The sequence below is a fragment of the Miscanthus floridulus genome, chromosome 8 (assembly GCF_019320115.1).
Source record: "Miscanthus floridulus cultivar M001 chromosome 8, ASM1932011v1, whole genome shotgun sequence".
Taxonomy (NCBI): Eukaryota; Viridiplantae; Streptophyta; class Magnoliopsida; order Poales; family Poaceae; genus Miscanthus; species Miscanthus floridulus.
In genome coordinates this window covers 115,847,691-115,853,690 of record NC_089587.1, presented here as the reverse complement: position 1 = coordinate 115,853,690, position 6,000 = coordinate 115,847,691, and the positions used below count along the sequence as shown (strand labels likewise).

The 6,000-nt window shown below is 42.1% G+C and overlaps 1 pseudogene; it reads right to left on the bottom strand.

Annotated features, from left to right (window-relative positions):
• Positions 1-206: 206 nt before the first annotated feature.
• LOC136475331 (uncharacterized) overlaps positions 207-6,000 on the bottom strand; it is a 47,805-nt pseudogene continuing 42,011 nt past the window's right edge.

Sequence of the window (6,000 nt, the reverse complement as noted above, 5' to 3'; positions counted from 1 at the left end):
TTCTATATATATATATAATGACTGCAGCATGCAATAGCTATATAACCCTTATGTTCCAAGTCTGTCTTCTATTTCCATGTTCCTGCTTGTTGAATAGTCGCTGCAAGTGTGTAAAAGGGAAAAAATCAGAACATGCTTTTTTTTGGTTGTATGCCTATACTGAGTTTCAATTATGGGCAGTATACTTTAGATTTACTCAATCAGAACTATGGAGATTGGAGAATGGGATAAACGTGATGCATTTGTCTCATGTGCAAGGGAACTTTGCTAATATCATGTGGAACCCAAAGTGATGATGGAGCTTAAGCTATAACCTGGTCCAGCCAGAGATGCTTTTTTTATTACTTATTTACCTTTTTATTTTTCACTTGTTGGTTTAGAAAATTAGAAGGTTTCAAATAAAGATGAGTTGAGTTCCAATTGGGTTAAATTTTGGTAGGTCTTGGTGCACATTTTTTCTCTTATATAGAGATAAGAAATTTAAACGAGCTTCTGTTACTATTGTTCTATTTCTACTGCTGGGAAGGAAACAGGTTATTACCTTGAGATATGTGATGGACCCTGACCTGGCCTCGCTGTTGGAATTTACCAGCAAAGAGGGTGTTTTTGCTGTCCAGGGTTTTGACCCAGGGGAGCACGTTAGGTTGTCCTGCAAGATCTCTTTCTTGCCAATTCAGAATCCATATGAATCAGTATCAGCACAAAATAAAAGGAATAGATGTCTAAGCTATTACCTATGTGTATGCAAGATGTAGGTAAGTTCATCCCGAGGTAGCTTTATATCCCCTTTTCTGTAATTTTTTTATGATGGGCCTTGAAGTTGGAGCTAACAACACTGATTGAAGATTTGTTTTGTTTGTCAGTCCAATCGTACAAGTATTATGCAGCGATAATTTTAGCGTAGCATAACTTTCCAATGTGTTGCACATAACAACTGAGGCTGTGACTGTGTTATGACAGTATCACTCGATTGAAAACATATTGACATTTTTTTCTTTGGATTAGTTGCTTAAAGTGCATAAAAGATACTAATCAATGTTAGGCATGCATTTCCACATTATACCATACTGTAGTTAAAATTCTTGTCTGAAGTTGAATGATCCTTACAGGTTTCTGGTCTAATTTATTGAGTTTTGCAAGGAACTTGTTCATTCTTATAAGCACATTATATACAAAAGCATCTGCACATTCGAGATATTCATCCAAAAGTTCAGAATTCATGATTTGAGATTATCTACCAAAAAAGGAATAAGATAAGCATTGTCAGACAATGAACAGCCTTATTTTCTTCGTAAACCCATACCTTTCTGAGCAAGAGCACAATTAGAAGTGCAAATACAATGTCGATGTCACTATCACTATTGTGGACCAGCTTGTAGAGTTCCAAGTCGATATCAACGGTGGCATCGTGAAAGTGCAATCAAGCCTTAATTGTGGGTTTTGGTGATAATGACCTCGCTATTAGAGAACTAATGAGATTTATCGAGATGACAACTAGAGAATTTATATTCGAGGATGCTACATGAAACGGAGGAGCAGCCAAATACAAATATAGATGGCTTCAAACTCAAAGGAGGTTTAAATTTTTTATATATTGAATTTGAGTATAGGAAAAGCCATACTATAAAGGGGGCACAATGCTTAAGCTAAATCTGTGCTACCAAGGGCTCAAACAACCACATGCATCCTCAGATTCACAGCCAATCCATATTGTCTTGCGGGGTGTGAGCTCCGACTCGCCTGACCCCTTGGGTGCGAGCTCCGACTCGCCTGACCCCTTGGGTGCGGGCTTCATCTCGACCGACCCCTTGGGTGTGAGCTCCAGTTCGCCCGACCCTTTGGTCACAGGCTCCGTCTCGCCCGACCCCAAGGTCATGGGCTCCGTCTCTCCCGACCCCAAGGTCACGGGCTCCGGCTCGCCCGACCCTTTGATCACGGGCTTCGTCTCGCCCGACCCCAAGGTCACGGGCTCCGGCTCGCCCGACCCTTTGGTCGCGGGCTTCGTCTCGCCTGACCCCAAAGTCATGGGCTCCGGCTCATTCGGCCCTATGGTCACGGGCTCCGGCTCGCCAAACCCTTTGGTGGCGGCCTCGTCTCGCCCGACCTCAAGGCCACGGACCTCATCTCGCCCGACCTCTTGGGTGAAATGTCTGTTCGGGGCTAGGGGTATATATACCTTTTCCTTTCTCTCCAATGGCTATCTACAATTTAAGTGACCGTTGGGGCCTAGGGGTATATATACCTTTCCCTTTCTTTCCCAATGGTAACGAAAAAACCTGCCCCCTTCTTCCTCACTTCAGTACACTCAAAACAGAGCAGGAGCTCTCTCTCTCTCACTCCATTGTTGACCTCAAGCCCCCAAGCAAATCCATTTATTTCCTCATCAATCCTTGAGGGATAAGGGTCCAAAACTTGATGAGAGCATCTCCATTGATTCCAAACTTGAAAGAGCACTTGGTTCACATTTTGGCCAACGGGTGTGTTTGTTACTCTTGGGGCTTGGCTCCTAGCCGGCTAGAGCGTCGCCCGGTGAGCTTGCCAACTTGTGTGGTAGCCCCGGGAGGTTGGTAACCACCTCTTGCATCAAGTAAAATCACCCATCATCTCAAGAGTTCACTCTCTTGACTTGAGAACGAGGTAGGGCTGCAAATCCCTAAGCCTTAGTGGTATACCTCAACAACGTGGACTTAGGCAAGCCTTTGTGGCGAGCTGAACCATGGGATAAATCCTTGTGTCATCTTGTGCTTGTGTTGCTATACTTGTGTTCTTATTGTTGTTGAGGTGATTTCTAGGATTGAGGCCGATCTACTTGTGTGTGGTGTTTCCACCACTTTTAGCTGTCGATCTATGATCTACCACCATGTAGGAAGCTAAGAAATTTACCCAATCTAAATTTTGTTGGGTAGATTTTGAACTGTGAACTATCTCTCCTGCAGGTTGAAAGGTCCGAATGGCTAAAGGGGTGAATAGCCTATTTAAAAATTTCTACAAAAACACTTAGCAAACCAGTTAGACAAATATGAGGCAAAGCGAGTGTTGTGCTAGCTTACTAAAAATGCAAGCCACCTACCACAATTCTAGTTTCTATAGTCTCTATCCACACAATGACTATGTCACTACACTAAGTTAGTGTGATCTCAAAGACTAACTAAAGAGCCACACTAACCAAACTAACAAGCTCTCATGACTAGCTACACTAAAGAGCTTGACAACTAGTTTATGGTAATGTAAAGAGAGAGAGAGCAAGATGGTTATACCATCGCATCGAGGAATGAACCAATCAATCACAAGAATGAATACCAACCAATCACCTCAGAATCAAATGATGACACAATGATTTTTTACCGAGGTTCACTTGCTTGATGGCAACCTAATCCTCGTTGTGGCGATTCACTCACTTAGAGGTTCACGCGCTAATTGGAATCACACGCCAAACCCTCAATAAGGTGACGCACAACCAACACAAGATGAGGATCACAGAAGCCATGAGCAATCCACTAGAGTACCTTTTGGCTCTCTGCTAGGGAAAGGTCAAGAACCCCTCAATCACCACGATCAGAGCTGGAGACAATCACCAACCTCCGCTCGACGATCCTCGCTGCTCCAAGCCGTCTAGGTGGCGACAACCACCAAGAGTAACAAGCGAATCCCGCAGCGAAACACAAACACCAAGTGCCTCTAGATGCAATAACTCAAGCAATGCACTTGGATTTTCTTCCAATCTCACAAAGATGGTGAATCAATGATGGAGATGAGTGGGAGGGCTTTGGCTAAGCTCACAAGGTTGTTATGTCAATGCAAATAGCCAAGAGAGTGAGCTAGAGCCAGCTAAACGATATTTATAGACGCCCCCAAACAATAGAGCCGTTGGCTCAATTATTGGGCTGACTATGGGACGACCGGACACACAGGTCGTGTGCACCGAACGCGTCTGGTCGCTGCGTCCGGTCGCAGCCTGACCGCCACATGTCCTAGCCGTTTGAAACTATTCGTTGCCGTGCAATGGCTCACTCACGCGCGCTCACTGACCATCGACCAGATGCTACTGTTCAATTGACTAGACGCACCACGTGTCAGAGTCCGGTCGTTTCTAGAGAGCTCCCAGAGAGGTAAAATTTTGACTGGCCACTGACCATCGACCAGACGCTACTAAGTGTCTCAATCACCAAAACGAAAAAGCTCCTATCAAGTTTCACCTTTGCCTTGAGCTTTTTATTTTTCTCTTTCTTCTTTTTAAAGTCCAAGCACTTGATTATCATAATGGCATCACCATCTTCATGAACTTCACCGTTGCTTCACCACTTGGAATAATGCTACCTATCTGATGATCACTTAGATGAACTAGGTTAGCACTTAGGGTTTCATTAATTCACCAAAACCAAACTAGAGCTTTCAATCTCCCTTTTTTTGGTAATTGATAACAACCACTACACAAAGATATGAATTGAAATTTAATTGAATCAATGTTGCTTGCCCAAGCATATTTACCATGTGTAAAAGGATATGGACAAGTTTCATGAGCCCCATATGGTAGCAATTGCTCCCCCTACATATGTGCTAAGAGTTTGGATTGTAGCTTGCGCATATGTTTAGATAGAAAATATAGGAGACAATGTCTACCAAATGATGCTAAGGTATAAAAGATGGACCTTTGAAGCGTGATACCAATCGGAGTGCACCAATATACCATCCTTAGCACCATTAGTAACTAGATATACACAAAAACTAGAATGCCCCATGAGATCAACATTAGAAGTACGGGTCTAGTTTCCATAAAATGAACATAAGTCTAGTTTCTTAACCTATGCATGCTAGTTTTTCATTTCATCATTCAATCCTACAACTAGCATATACCACATGGATATTGAAATTTAAAACTTGTACCATGCAAGCAATCATATGAAATGCACATTCAAATGCATCCACCAAGTTTATAAGCTTGCTCCCCCTACTTGTGTGCTCAAAATTTTAATTGGTCCTGTTACTTTATCAGATCTCTCCCCCTATGTTATCTTTTCACTTTTAATTGATCCTGTTACTTTGTCATATCTCTCCCCCTATGTTATCTTTTTCACTATTTTTGTACACTATTTCTCCCCCTTTGTCATCAATGACCACAAAGGTTCAAAATGTAGATAGGTTGAGTTATCGATGTCAATCAATGAGGTGAGGATCCCAAATTTGGTTCAATCTAGAACATTTGCCCAAGATATTTAACTCGGTTTGATACAAGGACAAGCTTCTTCACACCTTCAAATAAGGGTTATCTTATACCATGTTGAGTTAAACACTTATAGCTCATTTTCTAGATCAAACACTAGGTTTACAAGCCCACAAACATGTCATATGCTACCACTAGACCAAATTAAGCATAGAAGCAATAATGGTACCCTACAAACATCAAAATCATTTGATTTTCATGGATGAGCCTATTAAATGTGAAAGATGACTAGATACACTAAACATGTCCTTAGTAAGGATGTATGCCATGCCAATCAACTTTTACCTTGGATTGCTCGAAGGAGAGACATGTCATATAAGTGGGGGGTGCATCAACACATGTTTGAGAAATCCAATATGTTCAACTCATTCCTTAGCTTGTAAAACCTTTTCTCATCCAATGGCTTGGTGAATATATCGGCAAGTTGATCTTTGGTGCTTACACTCTCAATGTAAATGTCCCCTTTTTGTTGGTGATCTCTTATGAAATGGTGGCGGACATCAATGTGCTTTGTTCTTACATGTTGAACCGGATTGTTGGTTAACTTGATTGCACTCTCATTGTCACATAGCAATGGCACTTTCTTGAACTTGATTCCAAGGTCACTCAAGGTAGCCTTCATTCAAAGTATTTGTGCACAACAGCTACCGGCAGATATGTATTCAGCTTCGGCGATTGATAATGCAACACTATTTTGCTTCTTTGATGACCATGAAACAAGTGATCTTCCCAACAATTGACATGTGTCTGAGGTGCTCTTCCTTTCAACTATGCATCCC